This window comes from Symphodus melops (genome assembly GCF_947650265.1).
Source record: "Symphodus melops genome assembly, chromosome: 11".
NCBI classification, from domain to species: domain Eukaryota; kingdom Metazoa; phylum Chordata; class Actinopteri; order Labriformes; family Labridae; genus Symphodus; species Symphodus melops.
The window spans coordinates 21,667,473-21,687,423 of record NC_136701.1 but is presented as its reverse complement, the minus strand read 5'-3'; the positions used below and the strand labels follow the sequence as shown (position 1 = coordinate 21,687,423).

The 19,951-nt window shown below is 40.5% G+C and overlaps 2 protein-coding genes across 2 annotated transcripts in view; one reads left to right on the top strand and one right to left on the bottom strand.

Annotated features, from left to right (window-relative positions):
• snx19a (sorting nexin 19a) overlaps window positions 1–19,951 on the top strand; it is an 86,571-nt gene that overhangs the window by 23,309 nt on the left and 43,311 nt on the right. The window contains exon 6 of the mRNA XM_079355527.1: window positions 13,141–13,236. The gene's annotated coding sequence lies outside the window, so the exon portion shown is untranslated. The remainder of the gene's footprint in view (window positions 1–13,140; window positions 13,237–19,951) is intronic.
• The window catches only part of LOC306831423 (carotenoid-cleaving dioxygenase, mitochondrial-like), an 86,657-nt gene that overhangs the window by 33,222 nt on the left and 33,484 nt on the right, over window positions 1–19,951 (bottom strand). The gene's annotated exons all lie outside the window — the stretch shown is intronic.

Below are 19,951 nucleotides of genomic sequence, written 5' to 3'. Positions count from 1 at the left end.
CATAGGTCTAGCACATATGGAAGCCCTGGTGCGAATATAATAATAACAGCTAAAATAAAAACAGAAAGTGAGCGGTCTCTTGTACCTTTCCATTTGCTTTAATTACTCTCAATGTTACCTGATTGACACCATTGTAGTATTGAAAACAATAGACTGAAATCTGCTTTAGAGAAAGGTGCAGGCACTAACTCAATAAATTAGTCAGGCAAATTCTTCATTTTCCCTTAATTGGCCCTCAAAGACAAAAAAAACAAAACGTTTGCTCTTTTTGTTTGTTTTTCAGTGATGAGATTTGCTCTTTCTGTGCAGTACCGTTGTTGATTTAGAAACAGATCGAACCCCATTAAAGTCTATGGGGGGGCGATGTTTTGAGATGTTTATGTGGGCCTCGTCTTGTCGGCTGCAGTCTATACATTAGAGCTGCTCTCTGTGAAGCTGGCAGATTCTTGTGGCCAAGCACACCATTAAGTGTGGAATTAGAAACCCTGAGAAGTTGTTAATCACCGCAGTCATTCACATTCCACATAGACCCTGCTCTGCTCAGGACCTCCATGAGCCGGGGTTGGGGCATGGTCTGGGCCAATGCTATTGGACCCGATGGTCTTTAATTAGAGGGAGAGCTTGGCAGGGACTGATGGAGGAGAAAGGCTCTCAGGATGTGAGTCCAGGGTGAGAGGGTTCACACACAAAACACTGGCTTTTCATCACCGCATGACTCACTCAGTTTGTGTGTAGAGTGCGGTGTATGTGTGTGTGCGTGTGCGTGTGTGTAAGGCCGAGAAAGTGAGAAAATGTGTGTGTACTGTATGCATATGTGTGTGTGTGTGCACACATGGCTGCGCGTGCGCACATTTCTTACCTCACTGCTCAGGCATTCCAATAGAGAAAGTGGTGTGAAGAGAAAGAGCGGCTCTCACAGTGTGGGTATTCATGGATCTGGCCCCTGTGGGCCGGTCCGGGCTCCAGTGTTCACAGACAAAGCCTCTCCAGCAGGATCCAGACACACTCACACAGAAAGGGGAGCGACAGAGGATTGGGAGACAGGATTTGGGGAGACGAGGTTACAAGGAGGGAGAAAATGGAGATGGGGGCGAAAAAGGGAGCAAATGTGCGGCGGGTCCCATAAATCTGCAGGTGTGATGTTTACTCTCAAGAACTGAACAAATTCAAACTTGCTTTCCATTTTAAAAACAAAGTTGAAGAAAACTTGTTAATTGCCTTTAGAGTATTATGCTACACATTGCAGACTGCTGAGTTATAGCAGTCACAAAATGCTGCTTGATTCATTTAAAAAATTGCAATATTGGAAGACACTTGCACAACCCGCCCCTCACATTCATCTTTATTCTTTTTTTTTTTTCTGTGCTGACGCTCTAATCTACTCTCCTCCTTTACTGGTCCTGCCTCTGGTTTTTACATTAGCCAATCCTGTCGCTGTCTTGCAGCATTCTCCACTCCCTCCTTCTTTGAGCCAGCAGCTCGAGCTCTAGGATTCCATCAGAGTTTCTTCCACTTGGCCGTCACTGCTCCCCTTGCCTGGCCCCTTCCCTAGATCGGGTAGCCTGGTTCACTGTGTCCTTAAACAACCCCTATGCATGTACAGGAAAGGGGCCCCAAAGTGGGGAGGCTCATCTGTAACCCTTCATTTTTGGGAGACAAGAAAATGTCTACACTGCCTTTTCCTTTTCCATGGATATCAGAGTGTCATTTCCAAAGTCACCATTTCCTATAACATATATAGTTTTTGTGGGAGTTTGTGTTTTCTCAGGGCTGGATGTTAGCACCTGTCTGGTGTTTTTCTGCAGTGTCAGGTGAATTTTCCCAACCTATTGGCTATAGTGGTGGATAAATAAAATTAACATAACGAAGTGATTTGTGACAGGAAACAACATAAATTAAATCCCCAGCCTCTCCTGCTTGTTCCCCTCTGACTTTATGAGCAGAGTAAGTAAATATGACTTTTTACTGAGATCATTTCTAAACTATCTTAACTCGCAGAGAATTTTCTCCTCCATCCCTTTCTTCATTGATGCTGTGCTTCCTCACAAGAGGTGCTGATCTGTTCCGAGATAGATGGATGATGGATGGGTTGATGAATTGATAGGAGGTGTGATTGACTCATGGCAACTTGCTAGAAATGGATGGCCTTGTTCAGCGTGTGCGGCGTCACGAAGCAGCCCGCACACTCTGAACAAGGCCATCCATTTTCATCACGTGCCCATTTACTGGCGTCTTCACACCAAAAAATGGACACATGATGGATTGATAAAATGGGCACATGATGTTCGAGATGATGTGTGTCGTATTATTGTGAGTGATTTGGGTAGAGACAGGCATCATCGGTTTTATATCTGAAGGCCATTTGAACAGTTAACAAAGATACAACCAACTTTATACTCAAACGTTTCCCTGCATGTGCACCAGTCGTTTTCTTACTCGACATGTTTCATGTCATTACGTTTTTCTGGTGATGAATAACTATTTTTTCACTTGTTAAAGATTTGTATGAGGCACACATTTCAACCAATCTTTTGTGGAGAGGTGTATAAAAACTTACCAATAAAAGATGGAGTTTCAACGTCCATTTGCACACAAGTCATCTCTCTGTGAGCCATGAAATTAAGGGCGACCCCTATGGTCGAATCTTGGAAGGTTTGTCCGCCTCAGTAGCCAAACTGACAGTCGCACACGGCTAATGACTCAAGAATCATTCCAGCTATATGGGGGTGTCCAATGTCTAATTTTAACGTGATGTGTCTGTTCTCTGCAAATAAATCATGACAGGTAGCATAGCTCAGTATAATATCAACTGCAATACTTTAAATGCAAAACTGAAAATATACCGTACTTTAAATCAAAAAAGTATATGTGTGCATTAAGAAATCCCCACAAGCAGTGTATCCACTTGTACAGATTGAATTGGCTACAGGACTTTGGTTTGCCTCCTGTGTTGCAAACAAGAATCTGGATCTTTGAGCTGAAAAAAGAAGAAGACATTCGACAATCAGTCGATGATAGACAAACAGTTTAACGACGTCAATCCTTAGTCGGGGTCACCCCGACATGAAATGATGACAGTGTTGCATACAAAGAAAAAAAAGATGGACGTGACCAAGGTCAGTGAAAAATAGGCTTCATCAATCCAGCTGTATGTGAAAGTCTAACAGTGTTGACGTGTTTAATGTACGCTGTTGGTCATCTAAAAAAAGTAATTGAGAGAAAATTAAGATTGTTGTTTGGAACGTGATAATGTAGCTCAGAGGACTGATGCTAAACATGTAGCACTACAATGTCCACCAGTATTCCTCGATTGAAAAGCTAAAAATGTAGCATGCTCTTTACTCTGCTGTAATAAATACATCATCTGATCAGAAACGGTGACAACCATTTCAGTGCTCAATCTCAAATTAGGTGGATTCACTTGAATTGAAGACAAGAGCACCCTTTGATTGAGTTTGATTTGCAGATGTTTTAGGGTGCACTCCAAGTATGGACTTATTAAATTCAGCCTTCTCTATGAATGACAACAACATGCACACATAAAGCTGTATCTTTTTTTCTTCTTCAGTTTTTAGTTGAAAATCTGTACCATGAAAATACCTTTTTGAGTTCAAACCCAAGTAATACTAGTGTTTATGAAAATGACAAATCTGTTATAGAAGATCAAATATGTAATGGCTCTGTCACCTTTCATTAGCTCAGTCAGTCACATATCAAATGGCAGTGTTTCCCTTGCCTTTCATTTAGAGTGTCTGCAGCAACTTGCCTGCATCTATACATCCATATAAAGAGATTCACAGATGTAATTGAACCTTTAAGAAATGAGTCATTGGTCATTGTCCAACACTCAAAACTGTCTTGAGAACATTTTTTTCACACTACAAAACCCTGACCTGCCTTTCACTCTTCCATCCAAATTATGAATGAATGGAGTTATGGGGATGTTGAAGTCACAGTAGAAACACTGTCATGTGGATTTATGATCCATTTGACTCCTGATCCCCTCAAATCCCTGGTGACCATGAGGCCATGACCCCTGCATCTGCCAGCAGCAGCAGAAGGGAAGGCGAGCTCCAACTGTACCTAGACAGATGCTCTGTTAGATGAAGCCGTGAAACCTGCCATACAATCTCTACCACTGGAAGAGTCACAGGGCAAGATGAGTCATTAGACATCGATCCGGACTTCTTTGGCTCCAAGCAGCACAAATGATGTAAAGCAGACACTCGAGATATCAGGAGACTACAGAGAGTTTCTTTGGCCTACAACTGCAATGAAATATGTCACAGAGTAAAATATGTAGGCCTGGGTCTGGAGCCAGACGTTTGAACTTTATAGTGTTAGCTCTAAAAAGCCTAATAAGGGATTTTATTTAGAGTCAGTTACAATAGTAGGATTTGTTGTTAAGCCAGAACTTAAATCAGTATGCCACTGAGACAGAGAAGAGTGGGACATGTGTCACAGGAAGAAATGCACAATAACGGGCACTTTCTATTGATGTGAAGTTGCCTTTACATAAATGTTCGGTGGAATTAGATTCACAGTATCAACAGAAAAAAGAGACTGAAGCACCTTCATTACATGTGCACCAAGATCCAACATCGTGCTCCGGTCGCACACTCCTGTTGAATTTGACTAAATATTACCTGCTGCTTTCCCACATCCACTCACCTTTTTCCTTGAGGGTTTGGCAGGACAAAATTCTGGACTAAGTTGTGCTGAAGAATTTGGCCTTCTGCTTCCAAACATACAGCCCAATGCCAAAGATCGAGGACATTTTTAGGAGTTTATACTGCATGTGTGAAAAGGCCTTTGTGTTAAATATGGACAAAGACGTCCAATAGCAGCTTTGAGCTTGCAGTGAACCCAAATCCAGGTTTCAAAACATCACTTCAAGAGTGGATGTGGGTATGTCTTAGTTGTTGTTTTTGTTGTTGTTGGGTTTTTTTTTTGTAAATTTGAGATCCTAAAGCTGTTTTCTGCAGTCATGACCTGCAGGAAAGGTCACCATTAACATAAAATACTAGCTTGTTTTTAACACATTTAAAGTTTAACCATGATTAAAAATACGTTCTACGAGCAACTTTCAACTTTAACTCTTTTCATCAAAGGGAAACTGCGTTTCACAGCCAGGTTCAAAACGCAATTACTATAGTAGGCCTGCACCAAGTGACAACAGGAAACTGAGAATATAAGTTCCATAAAAACCATAATTATTAACAAAGTAAAACCCACCCTCCGTCAACAGAATTCAGTAGTTGATGGCCTGACATATAAAATCAAGTTCAAAGTGACCTGAAAAGGAAAACATATTTAGATTTTATTATTATTATTATTTTTATTATTTTTTTTTTTATTATTATTATTTTTTTTTTAATTATCTATGGTGTTAATGGTCAGGACTTTTTGCACCCTGTAGAGGGATTTTTTCTTGCTCACAGCTCATCTCTTTATCCTTGAGAAACAAGCTTTGACTTTGGCTAGAACTAAAATCGAATTGGTGATTCAATTAATCATCTTGATAGGATCCACCTTTTAAAAGTTTGAAATGTCAGAGGTATCCTTTTATAATTAATATTCTTCAGGACTGGATCTCATGCTTGAGCTCTTAGTTTGTGCAGCAGTGCACGAGTACGCAGAGTACGTGAGTGAATCTGTTTGCTTCTCCCTCCTGTGAGTTCTGAAATCTTCTTTGCTGCAGACAGTCTGGTTTGCAGAGATGGTGGATGGTGTGTGTGTGTGTGTGTGTGTGTGTGTGTGTGTGTACAGGGGGGAGGGGGGATGGGGGGCAGCGGACGTGGCGGCAGGCCAGAATCAATTGGCAGTGTAATGAGATGGCCTGGTGCCAGGTAACCATGGAGCTACCCTCTCTGCCTGTCTACCAGCGCAGAGTTCAAAATTAAAGTGAATGAATGAAAGCAAGAGAGAGAGAGAGAGAGAGAGAGAGGAGGGAGGGGAAAGAAGGGTCTGAGATGGCAGGAGTGGAGAGTGATAGAAAGAAAGAAATGTGCAGGAGAGGAGGGAGGTTGATGAGGCTCTGTGGGCTATTTCTAAGCACTGCTGGAAAAATTAACTTCAGCCTCATTTCAAAGAAGGATGATTGAGGGGAAACTCAGATCCACCTGGGATCTTTTTACCCTGGAATATCTGAAAATACTTTTGTAATATACCTGCACTGCCTGCATTTCAGTAAAGAACAGGTGCTCTGCACAAAGAAAGAAGAACGTGAGTCCCCCCCCCCACACCACCACCACCTTGATATTCATGTTGAGCTTCTTCCTTTGCAAGTCTGACAGCATTAATGGCTGAAATGCTCCTGCAAAGCTCATTCTTTCATCCTCTCCTAGACCCACACTCTTCCTCCTGTCACGGAAGATGTGTTAATATTGAGCATTTGGCCGCATTCTTGGCCGTGATTAGTTCAAGCCAGTGAATCCAGCAGATGAAAAGAAATTAAGTAATTAATAGAGTAATTAGATCTTTTCCTCCGTCCTACAGCTTTACCCCTGCTAAGTCATTGTGCTCGCTCCTTTCTTAACTCCCTGTGCATAAAGCATGTGAAGAAGCAGCAGGCCACCCATGATGGATCTTACGTTGTGTTTTGTCTGCGTCTGGTGAAAACGTTTTACTGCTGTGTTGTTAAAAAATGGAAGTACTACCAAACTAGAAGTATTTATATAAGGAAAAATTGAACTTATGTTTTTCTATTACGATAATTTTCATGTTGAAAGTCAGAAAGTAACAACTCAAAATATTTTCATTTATTTCCCTTTATTTATTGACTGGCTAACATCAGGTGATATTATAATTGAAACCCATTTTCTGACCATTTGACTCACATGATTATGACTCATGATAGTGGCACTTATCATTACTGTAATGTCTGAAGGAGGAATAAAAATTAAAAAAAAACATTTCTTATCTTCTGAGATTTTAAATTGATTAAAAACTTCTCAAAATCGCCAGATTTTTTTGTTGGACTAATCAGTCACTTCCTGCTCAGTGCTGGGGCTAACTCTGTCACTCAGTAAAATGCCAAATGAAGCAGCAAGAAATTCAGCCAGTCTCCCAGATGACTTAAGTAGACTTTGAATTCATGAATTGAAATTATATTCTCAATCGAATCGTGAGCCCAAGAACCGAAATTGAATCGAATAGTGAGACGCCCAACGATTCCCAGCCCTCGTAATGTCTACTGAAGTTAATAGACCAGAGAAGAAGTTGACAGCAGTATAAAAAAAAAGACGAAATATCCGCAAATTGCACTGCAAATATACATTAGTTCTGCTTGTGGGATTATCGTGACGTATTATGATGATCACGGTCTTGAGGAGACCAAAGGTGCCGTGGAAAAACAGTCTGTCATGGCAGCAGTGTGTATAAAGGGCGTGAGTGTGGTCACTCAGGATAGCATGTGCTTTTTTTTGTAGCTCTGGATCTAGGTAAAAGGATTCATCGAAATTAATGCCAGCAAATTTACTTCACAATCTTACGACTTGTTCTGACATCTTCCCTTTTATTCCGATTGAGAGACCCAAAGCAGCAAATGAATAAAGGCTAATATCATCGTCTTGATTTTACTCATCCAATAACGGATATGTTAGCCCCAAATATAGATGATAGAATTTGGACAAAAAAAGGTGCTCTAATCAGATTTTCACAGCAATTTGCCCCGTGTCAATACTTCATATTAATCCAGGTAACATGAACACAACTTGAGGTTGTTGAGAGTGGAAGAAGACAGCGGGGTCAAACAGACTGCAGAGAGAGTTGCACTCCTCAGCAATGGATGGACTTCACTGCCCACAGAGTCAAACATGACAATCGCTACCCATTGTATGGACATGAAGCAAAAATGTGCTCCTCACTAGAGTGATGCACGAGACTCACTAGTGCTCATTTGAAAGGAGTTTTAAGTGTGAGGTGGAAATTGAAGCTGACTGACGGGATTTTGAGCTGCTTTGTAGAAAAATGTCACTTTAGCATTTAGCAGAAGCTATCACTGTAAAAGCATGTTTCCAGTATAAAATCACTTCATATTACACCTCTGTATGGCACACACTGTGTTCCAGGTTTAGGAGTATTGTAATATATTCTATCATGTTGTATAATATTGAATTAAGAGTTTTCCAACCCTGATGAACATTAATCTCACCTTTCACAAATACACAGCGAGGACATCGGGAAATCACAAAAGAAAAACTAAGCACATAATGTGCAGCATTTCGATATATAGTAGCAGTACCAAAACTAGTTGCATCTAATAATTTTACAATATGGATTTAGGTATGCCTTATATAAAAAGAATTAGATTTAATAAAAGGAACTCCTAAATCGTCCGTCAAATCAATCACACAAAGCCAGTTTTTATGGATTTAGTTTCTGACCACGGGGCCATCGTCTTCAGTGTCTTTAGAAACTAGCTCAAACAGGGAAGAGCCAGCCACATATCTGAGGCTGGCTGGAGCCGGCTGAAGCAGGCCATCCGTTTGTTTTGTGATGTTTTTCCTGCCGTATTGAAAGTAAATGTTAGGCATGGCTGAACATCCAGGTTTTATACTGTGTGAGTGAGGACTGGAGTGCAGCTTATCCTGATATGACCTCTGCTTTGAATGGGATGCTGTCTTCTAATCAGTGGTATTTAAAGTGGGAAGGAGACGTGATATACTAGTCTGTCTGTACAGTAAAAAGCATGTTCAGCAGTGGGCCTCATGGCCTTTGAAAAATGCTCAGGCACTCTCTGCTGAAACGGCCCAGACTTTGAGAGCCTTGAGTGCACGTTGAGGGAGAGACGAGACAGTGGGCCAAGATGTCTGTGGTGTGGATTAATGGGGAGGACTGGAGAAAGGGTGCCGCAGTTGTGCGTGAGCAGAATATTTGATGGGGAAAGCGAGAGGAGGGAAGAGTGAGGGACAAGCAACTGCAAGAGATGGGCGAGATGAAATGGGGGGGAAACAGATAAAAATTGGACTGAAACATCAAGATGTATGAACATGAATCAGAATCTACAGTATTAAATAGTTCTGCTGTCTGGCGTCTCCCACTGGTGCTTTATCTTGTCTGATTGCACTTCACAGTGTGCGCTTTGCACATTTATTCTGATGCACTGAGCTCAACATGGGGATATCATTTACATAAAGGCCTTCGCACACGACTCAGCCAAGTTTAGATTCATCTAAATACAACACTGAAGGGACCAACAATGGGTCAGACAGGGCAGAAAGCAAGAAAGACATCAGGACTACAGAGTGAGAATCCTTTTCTATTGTAATTTGCATTACTTAGATGCTTTTTTAAGTCTTTGTGAGGCATGCCGTACACAGCTGCTGTAAAAACATCATGAAGTCACTTTTTCATACTTCTCCTGTCTCTTGTTCCTCCAGCTAACCTTTGGTATAGTATATTGTTTTCCTTTCATAATGTAGCTCTGTAATGTGTCTGACTATTTTTCTAAACGCTATATGAATACATGTGTATTGTTTTTGGTATGAAGCAGCAGACAGATTGATGTTCTCATGGATTGTCCTTTGATCTTAACATGTTGTTATCATGACTTTATTCTCGTTTGAGTTGTGATGAAGCAGATTTGAGTACAGTGACACAATAACATCTGTATCGTTGAGCTCTTTAAATATGAACTGAATTTAGAAACTTCAGTCCATCAAATTCAGTCCCAAAAAACCAGCAGCACATTCGACAGGTTTTACCAACATCGACGCTTTTAAAATCTTACTGCTGCTAATTTGAGAGATTTCGGTGATATTTAAAAGAAGTTAATCCAACTAACGGCCTGGACTGCCAGGTTTTTCCCCCCTCATGTTACCACGACTCCAACCAAACAATTTGTATCAGCCATTATTGCTGCTTGCCCTCTCAGATGTTGAGCTATGCTCAGGAAATCACAAAAGATTCAGACTTTTATTAAACACAAACAGGGTCTGAAAGAGACTCCACTAACGCTTCATGTATCTACAAACTATATGTGCTTTTGTAGAGATACAAAGGTCATACACTGTAGACACTATTTTAACTGAATTGTGGATAACAGCCTTAAAACAAATCAGTGATTTACAAATCACCATTATAACCACAAGTTAAACTATGGTGCTGGTTGTAGCTGTTCCTGGAATATTCTGCCTGCACAATGAAAATAATAAACCTACTTCTTTTAATGATATACTTAATGGTTTCAAATGGATTCATGTTCATGTGAAGAAGTCCACAGGATTTTCTCCTCTGTGATGATGAAAAATAATAACATCTCATAAACCCATGTGAAGTGCATCCAAGCCGAGGTTTAAATCATGTGTCAAGACTTTTGGAAGTTCAATGTTTGAAGACTACAAGAAAAAAAAAAGCGGCTCTCAGACACAACTTTAAAGGACCATCTTGTACAATAAGACTAAATTCCAATCATATTGTGATTAAGCAGGTGTGGGGGGATTTGTAATACAGCTGTCATATATCAAAGGTTTCTCAGAAAACAAAAGGCAAACATTGAAAAAAAAACACAAGTGATTATCTGACTGTAAGTGTTCCTGTGATGCTGAACTTATAAATCAGTACACTTTATATCTACCTCTATATTAAGAACAAAAATAGAGGGTAATGATTTCCCCCCTTGTCCCCCTCCCTACCCCTCCCAGGCTCTGAGAGTGGCGTTAACGGGGTTACCTTGAAGGTTGGGCTTCTGCTCATGTCACTCGATTTGTTTTCTGAAAACTTCTCTTTTGAGAACCTTTTTCCCCGTGTCCACACAGAAACACAGGTGTCCTGGCAATGTGCTGATAATGAAATCCAGTCATTAAGATTCAAGTACTGTCCATGGAGTGGACAGCAGCCCATCGGCAAGCTGTGGCAAAACTAACACTGAAGGCTCTAAACACAACGAAGGCCGTCCTTGTGTTTCTTAAAAATGGCTAATACTTTGACTTCTTGGACATTTTGTAGCTGCTTCAGGTTTGATTGAAGGTGGTGACGAGTCAGGATCAGCCAGATAATTACTGATACATCGGCCAGCTGTTTACTGTAATACATTTAAAATGAACAAGAGCATTAAATAGGTACTGAAGTAGAAAATAATCCCTCAAATGTGAAGCATATCAATAGATGAATTATTGTTGTATTTGTGTGGAAACAGTGGACACTCGTATCTATATTATAGAAGGAACAGGTGCAGCACTGAATGAATCAGAGGTCTTTTACTGGAAGAACATCGACGTCAAGCGACCAGCATTTTCCCCACCCTCGTTTGTTTTTCTGTTAAATTGATGAGTTGAGGCAAAGCGTTATAATTCTCTTCTTATCTTATCAATGACGTGTCAGCTTGGCAGTAACACACGTTCATCGCTTCGACATTTTCTTTCAGGAAGGTATTAGTTGAAATTTTTTTCTTTGTCTTTTTCCTGAATATGAAGAATACATTACAGGAGCAAACGCTGTAAATGGAAGGGGTCCGAGAATAGAGCCTTGGGATTCTCATTTAAAACTGTGCAGATGAGGATGCACTGTTAGTACTTCACTGCAGCATTCTGACTTGACTCACTATTTTCATCTGATGCCAGAAGAGGTGCTTAAGATAAGTAGAGTAAGAAGGACGAGGAGAGTTCATAATGATTCTGATTGTGATGGTTCTGACAAGGACGTTCATAGAAACATTATACAAAAACACGACTTATGAGCTATGAGAAAACAATGCTCACAAAGTGAAAAAATGTTGGTGAAGGACATTTTTGAAAAGGTTTTTTTTTTTACTCAGTGGTGAAATAAAAAGGTACAAAATTAAATATACTGTCACTAATATGTTATTTTTTTCTTAAAAGAAATATAAGTTGTAGTTATCCGGTAAGGAATTCAGGAGAAATTAAAATTGCATCATAGGGAGGACACAGACAGCAGTGTTTGAGCATCAGGATGTGGGCATGTGAGGGACACGCACTCACAGCCATATCAGCCTTAGCCTTGTACAGTCGTAGCCTTCCCCTGCATGGTGGCCCAAGTAGAGTTTCTAATGGACTCACAACACAGCTGTACGCCAATCGTCCGGTTTGAAAGACGGCTACTGGGACAAAGGGCACGAGTGAGGCGAGGGAAACGAGGGAGAGATGCTCGCTGCATCGCCCAGCCCTCCCCTGAGCAGGACGGGGAGCACCACTCTTCCTCTCTGCTCATAGCTGCTTTCCCCCGGCCCTCAGCCATTTTGGAGAGAGGAAAAAGTGGCTGATTTCTCTCTCCCTCTCACGCTACGTGGCATAGCTTTGGAAAGGTTTTCGGCTTCTGTGTTGTAGGAGCAGAGAGGGGACATTTTGCAGCTCGCATTTGGGGGATAATATGTTTGCAGAGAAAACATTCTGACGAGAAAAACAACGTTCTTCCATCGTGACTTTTTTTTTTTTTTTGAATGTATTTTCGTTACCCTTGCATTCAATTGCTAAGCCTCTCGTCTCTTTGCTGTGCACTTTCACTCATGCTGGGTCCTTTTTTTTTTCATAAGTTGTGCTCTAGTTTAGTTTTCCTGTGCTATCCCCCTGCCTTTTTAAAAAAAAAAGATATCTTTTCTCATCTCTCCAATTTGACAGAGTTTAAGACAAAAGGACATATACACATTTTGGCAGCACTACGGAGAGACCGAGCTGCAGCCAGAGATCCTGCTGGGATCCAAAAAAGCCAGGCAGAATGAAGCACCAAAAAAAAAAAGAAAAAAAAGAAAACACCACCCATTCCTTTGCCTGATCACAAATTCCACTTTTTCTGTAGCAAGCCCTGCGCTGCGACTCCTCCTCATCCACATCTCATCGCGTTCAACCTTTTTGCCGTACCTTTTTTTTAAAGGCGATTTGAGGTTTTTGTACCCCGGAAAATGGGAACCGGACAACGGGTCAGGAGGGCTAACAGGGAAAGAACGAGGGGATGTTATTTTCCTACTTATGCTTTTTCTGTATTTTTTGGTTTGATTGTAAATGTTTTGGAATCGTTGTGGTAGTGCTAGTAGTGATAAGTTTGCATGTGTTGTAAGGGTGTGCTCGGATCACCACGTGTTTCGAAGTGTGTGCTTTAAGGAATGTGTGTGCACGGGAATCTCGTCTGCCAGCATTAGACTGTTCTCTTCCCACTAATGATTTGTAAATCTGTTTTTTATAGGGGTCCTGCTCTGAAGTACTGGCCTACACTGCTCCTCATGCCTTCATCTGATTCCATAGGATGTCTTGACCATCAAACCTGAAGTGTCCCTTGCTGGTACGTTGGCGATTTATAATTCCTAAACTTATTTTTTTGTTAGCGTTGTTCAGTGTTGCTTCTAATCCACACTTTTGGATGCATACGTGATGTTTTGCTCATGGTTCTTGTGATATGGTGTTATTGAACAGTAGGAAGGTCAAGAGACTGTAAATGTATAGAAATGCATATTTGGTCATGTAGTTGCTCTGAGGATTTTTATAAACGATCCATTTTCTTTTCATAATTAAAGCGCCGTCATATTTAGCATTGTGTAAAAGGTGTGATTTAATAGGATTTCACACGCCTCTGGACTTGGTTTACTGTCTTCACCTGAAGATGTCTCATTTTGTGTCTGTGGAACATCGCAGTCTACTCGAACCTTTTACATGATACGAATGTAAAAGGGTCACCTTGTGGTGTTGGAACATTTTGTGGTAAATTATTAAGAATACCGCCTGAATTCAGATTTTTAAACCAAGTGTATTTACAGAAATCAAAGTGTTGTTCAGTGGATGGCGTTTAGGGTGTTTATGTCCCAAAAAAAAAAAGAAAAAGAACATGCAGCAGTATTCTGTCTGACATTTGGAAAATAAATGTTGACCTCAGAAGAATGTGATCAGTAGGTTACACAAACATCATGTGCTGTTAGCCTGTTCAATGGACTGTGCTTTGACTTCTCTGTACTCAAGATACACAAATAGGAAAGTGTTTTATGGCCACACTGAAAAGTTGTAATCCATTTGAAAAAATAATGTAAATAGATAATAGGAACAGTATCTAATCTGACCGTTTTAGAAATTGATTAATTTAGTAATTAGCTTAAAATATCAAAGTGAAAACAGACCTTAAATCTCGTAACATACATTTGATATTTTATTTTAAAAAATACACAAAGATTTAACTCCAGATCTCAATTCTGTGTTGTTCATTTGGACACTTAAGAATGAGGGGTGTTTACAGGTTTGTGTTTCCATACGTTGTGACTTTTAATGAACTGTTGTTTTTTGCTCTTAAAGGGGTAATGCTAGCTGCCACAAACCCGTAGATCCGAACTTGTGGTGACTGGATGCACAAGCTCGTATCTATAGGTATGTGTCTTCCCAGCAAACACAGCTCCTGCCCTACAATACGCCTTAAAAAAAAAATACCGCATTGTAATCATATTTAAAGCAGGTTCGATGTCAAACAGGATGGAAGTGTCAGACCGTATCTACACTGTATGTTTTAAACAGGTGTGACTGAAACACACACACTCCTTGTCAGAGCAGAATATTGTCCTCTAAACATCTCCCTTGTGTCCCATCTTTATGCAGTAACCCCACCCAAGTAGGAGGGTTGGACTGTATGACGATGTGACACAACACAAAACTGCCCTGATGTCCTTGAGCAGTGCTGCACGTCAATGAACTGATCCAGCTCACTACGGCTTTTTTAACAGGACGCATGAAGAAACGGTTCAAGCAGGCTTTCCTTATGCTTTTTTTTTTTTTTAATGTAAAGAAATGTTTCGAAAGTTTATGACTCGTCAGGTATTAAGCTCGGACACTATATGCTGTAAAGTTTTTCAGAGGTCTGGCAGGTTCTGGTTCAAAGCAGCCGCCCCGCAGTTTCCTCCAGTGTTTCCGCAGGTTGAGGTAGTAGGTTGTATAGTTCAGAGTGACACCACAGGAGATAACTGTACAGCCTCCTAGCTTTCCCTGAGGAAACACCACACAGCCTGGACACTACTGGATTTTTTTGTTACCCATCATTTACTTTCATATGCTGCAGTATTTGGGATTAGATTTTTGGATTGTTTGAAAATGCTTTGTCTGATATCGGGGGGGTGGTTTTGTTGTTTTTTTTCGCCGTTAAGCATCGATATAAAATGTTCAGAATTGTTTTTGTTTCACAGTTTTTACAGGGCAAAGTAGTACAGATTAGCATTAGAAAGAAAACATTCTTTCGGGCAGAATAAAAGAGGAAAGATTGAAATAATCCCAGACCAGAGGACAAGGAGGACAGAAAACATTTCAGAGTTGTGAGAACAGCACCAACGAGCTGCTGCAGTGAGGTCTGTGGGCCGCTCTAATGAAAGAGATGCCACTGAAGGGAAACGCCATACAGCCGCATGGGAAGAACACGGCCTCTGCAGCCAATTATGTACAAAGTTCAGTGTTACTTAACCAAAACGATATATTTCCTTTGCTGAACTGCGTGGTAAAGACACTGCTGTGATGAAGACAGCCATAAACGACTTTCACTTCTCCAAACCACAGGCCCCTCAAATCATTACCCACGAGAAATACGCTGCTTCATTGCTTTATTTGAAACATATTCGAAGCGATTTGTTATGATTTCTTCAGAATCAATGCCACTTTAAGCTGCTTTTTATAAAAACATTTTAATCAGTTATAGGCTTTTTTTTTTTTTTTTAGGAGACGCTAAAAGGGACAAATTATTCAAATAAATACACCTTCTGCTTTTCGGTTACGATTTTGATTTAAAGTTTAAAAAAAGTTCAGATGATCACAGTGGAGTTTATTCCACGGCAGCGTTTCGTTCAGATTTTCTTGAGTGATGCAGTTTGTGTAAATGTATTATTCTTTTGAAATATTTATGCTGCTGCATTCAATCGAACACATTTAAGAAATCAAGATGGTGTCTGTGCATGCAGTGTGTGAGCACGTCTGTTTCCACTTCAAACCTTCGCTCTATGTCCCGAAGACAACGGGTTCGATGGCGATCGAGGCAAAGTAAAGACCTGTAGGCATCTTTAGTGCAGGGCGGCCTCGGCAGCATGAGAACAGTCCATACGAGTAGGTACGAAATGAAAATGTTTCCTGCTTAGTCTGTTCTTCCTGTAGCGTGATGTGTCATTTCATGTGTGTGATAGTTTGCTGTGGCTTTGGGGAGATGTGTTATAGTACAGCAGGAGGCATACGGGAGCACTCCCTGGTGACCCCCCACTACGTACGCTGTGAAATCAAAGTGAAGGGTTTTTTTCTTTTTTTTTTGTTTGTTTTTAATAAAAATGCCTATAAATATTTAGTTTGGCTGTTCTATTGTTAGCTCTGTGTGGCTGCTTTACAGTCAAGTAAAAGTATTACTGTAAAGAAAGTGGAAGTACAGAAGGAAAAGTTGAAGTGAACTGAGCCCTTACTGTACTGATGTGTTAAGACACCACAGCCTCTAATGTCTGTGACCCAATTCAAAAGAAGTCTTTAAATGTCAAAAGTAGTCAATGATTGCTTTTCCTACTGATTGCCTGATTGCCCTTCAGAGATGAAATATTTCCAAATAGATCCATTTGACGATGGGAGGAAATGGAGGTTGATAGTGAAGGACCACACACATTTCCTGCTGTCAATTATCTGAGCCCGCTGTGGGTTGTCCGTCAGAGAAACCCTGTTCCACTGACTTCCTTCTCTTCCCATTTGTCTCGCTTTCTTAACATCTTGTCTCTCATCCCTTTCACTGGTCTTTTCTGCTGCTTTGAACAAGCTCATACTTCATACGTTTATGTAAAATATGAGGCTAACACACCACACGTGAGTCGCAATTATTTTTAACTGCCTCAAGATGTATCCCTCCGTTACTACTATTTCCTACAAGTCTTTCGGATCAGTTTGAGGAGGTGTGTCTTTACTACGATTCAGTTCTGAATTATCCTTCCATCAGAGACCGTGTGAGTATTCATGATCGTGCTTGTTGAGATTTTACCTGTGAGTGAAAGAGGCCGCTCACGAGCCAATGACATGGATTGTCTGAAGATTTGAAAAGGAAATTTGGACAATTAGTGTCTAAAAACCTCAGACAAAACAGAGATTAAATGAGTTTTTACCTGAAGTGGACTGGAAAAGACATCCGGTGATATAAAACAAAATAAAAAAACAAAACTTGCTTGAGTAAATGAGAAATTCTGATCAAATAATGAGTGTTGCTGCACAGCGTAATTGTTGAGTAACGACCTTTATCTGCAAATGTAGGACTGTGCAGCGTCAGAGATCATCACATTATTATAAGATCTGAAATAAAGGTGGCAGAGTTTGCTCATGTATAGTAGTAAGTCATCTGCATACGATGTGTGCTTCTCAAACAATAGCTGCTGTTTTTTTTGTTTTTTTTCGCTTTCTTACTATTAGAGCGTCTAAAACTTCAGTCCTGAGATTTGTTCCTGGGTCCAGGAAGTCTATAGACGTTCAGAAAAGCTTGACTAGTGAATTGGAGGTTGGACGTATGCCTGCTGCTTGACTCAGTTAAGGTAAACCACTGGCTGTTAAAAATCTGTTTGGATTTCAACAGAGGTGTAGGTTCCTCCTGTCTTGGTAAGCCTGCCTGTGTCATTGTTATTAGAAAGAAGCCAGTTTTCTGTTTATAAACCAGCAGGTGGAGATTGTGTGTATTCATTTCTGCTGTGATCTGTGCAGAGTGGGGGGATCTGAGATTAGCCTCTATTCAAAAAAATAACCACTGAAATATCGAGTTGATTACAAACATGGAAAAAAATGCACTCAGGCTTTGTTATATTAACTTTAAGGTTGTGGTAAAATAATCAGCTCTCACCTGCTCAATCTGTACTTCTCGCATCAAATTAAGAGATTCACACGTTCGCCAAAGACACACAGGTCTGTGGACATTTACATTTGTCCACAGTTTTATATGTGACTGATGTCAAAGTATGAGAAGTACGCAGAGCAAAGCCTGATTGCCTAAATAAGCTCAGTTGGATCAGTGATGGATATCAAACCGAATAAACGTTGTCATGAGAGTGTCGTGATCTATTCGCGTCTGCACTGCACAGCAGCACCGCCGAACAGCTGGAGACAAAAAACACAGAATCACATGCAACAGTGTAAGATAATACATTGGATGTGGATTGGAAGCTAATAAACACATCAATAAACACACATGGTCGTTGTTCTGAGCCGTCAAAAGCAGTGTTTGATAGTGAAAGAAATCAGATGTTTTAATGTTGTTTCAGTGTCGGATTTTCTGTCCCGCTCGATCAGCTCTCTGGCAAATTGTGGCTTTTTTCTTTTCTTTTTTTATTTAAGCCTTTTTTTTCTGTAAATTAAAACAGAAAGTGAATTTGCAAAAGAAAGTTGCAACTGCCTTTCACGGTTTTTGTAGCCATAAAAAAAGGATCAAAACTGTTCCAACAAAATATATCTATTTTTTTGCATCGTTATGCTGCTGCAGAAGAATATGAATACATGCCAGTTACAATGACAAACCTGGTCTTTAAGTTCAATCTTAAACATTTTTTACATGTAATTGATTTTGAATTTAAAATGGCCAATGCAGAGTGACAGTTGTTCTTATGGTTGAATAGAGGTGGGCAATGAAACCTAATTTCACTGTATTTTTTTTTCTTCTGATAACTATAGTTTATTATATCACGATATTGCAGTATTAATAAAGGTCGACGTGTATGAACACATAAATATAAACAAACTAAGACCCCCTGTCTCCCCCTCACTAACGCCTGTTTGGAAGGGTTTCCAGACTCATGTCTCTGCATGAGATCACAGAAAGAAGTCTTTCTCCTGCAGAGTTGTGTAAAGCTGCTGCCCCAAAAAACTCCCCATTTCCTGAAATAACTCTATCATAATAAAAGCCCCATTTCCTGAAATAACTCTATCATAATAAAAGCATCTCAACAGCTTCGAAAGTTTGGACGTTTATTAACTCTGAAAGATTTGACGGAAACGCAGTGTGCTTTAACTGACACACAGTTCGTGGAGATTTTCAACAACACTTTCACCAGTTTTAGTCTTTGAGGCGCTCCTCTCACCACATGTCACAGTACGCTTCTTTTAACCATCTTGGACCTGACGCAGGTCAGACATCAGTTAAAACACCTTTAAGCAGGTAGACCCGTTAAAATGGAGCTGTAAAGCATGTATCAAAGCCACAGACAAACAGAGACTCACTGCAGGCGAGCACACCCACTTTAAGTTGTTATTTGCTTCACAGAGAGAAAACACATGTTTAGCTGATTGCTGTGCCACAATTCACTTTCGTCACTGTTGTAGTGGTTGGACAAAATTGCAGGGTTGCACTTAATTTGCGCTGATTGGTTGAACTTGCACAAATAGTTGCGATGGCAACATTTCAAATTTCTTGAGGGACTAAGACGCAGTGCAGCGGAGCCAGCGAACGCACACACATCGACACACACACATAAGTAAAAACCTTTTGTGTCCGGGCGAGGCTGAGACACACCGACACGTATCTGCTGAAATTTAGCCGCAAGTCTGCAGTGTTTCACTAAACGGCTCGTTCTGCTGAACAAGAGTGACGCGAGACTTTCACGGTGGCAGGTGGAGCCATTCTCATTGGCTGTTCTACGAGCACACAAACATTCCTTCCCCAGCAACCATGCAGCTTTCTGCCACCCTCAAAGGTGGACAGTCAGGGGAAACAGTATCGGCACGTCGAGGGAGCCTTAAAGAGACAGCAGCTAAAACGAACTGTTTCAGGCTGAGATCAGGATTTTTAAAATCGCCACTTTAAGTTGAATAAGAAGGTTTGCAAAACACGCAAAGCTCCTCTATCCTACACGATAAAAAGGTTTAATAAGCTGAGGATTCAGCCTTCAACTTTTTGTTCCTCTTTTGTTTCTTGTCTCTTGTTCTTTTGTTCTTGTTGTTTCAAAGACTTTAACTTAATGTTAAGTTATCGTGAATCTATCACTTTATCTGAGTTTTTATAAGTTGTAAGAGGAAAGACCTAAAAAAACTAAAACTAA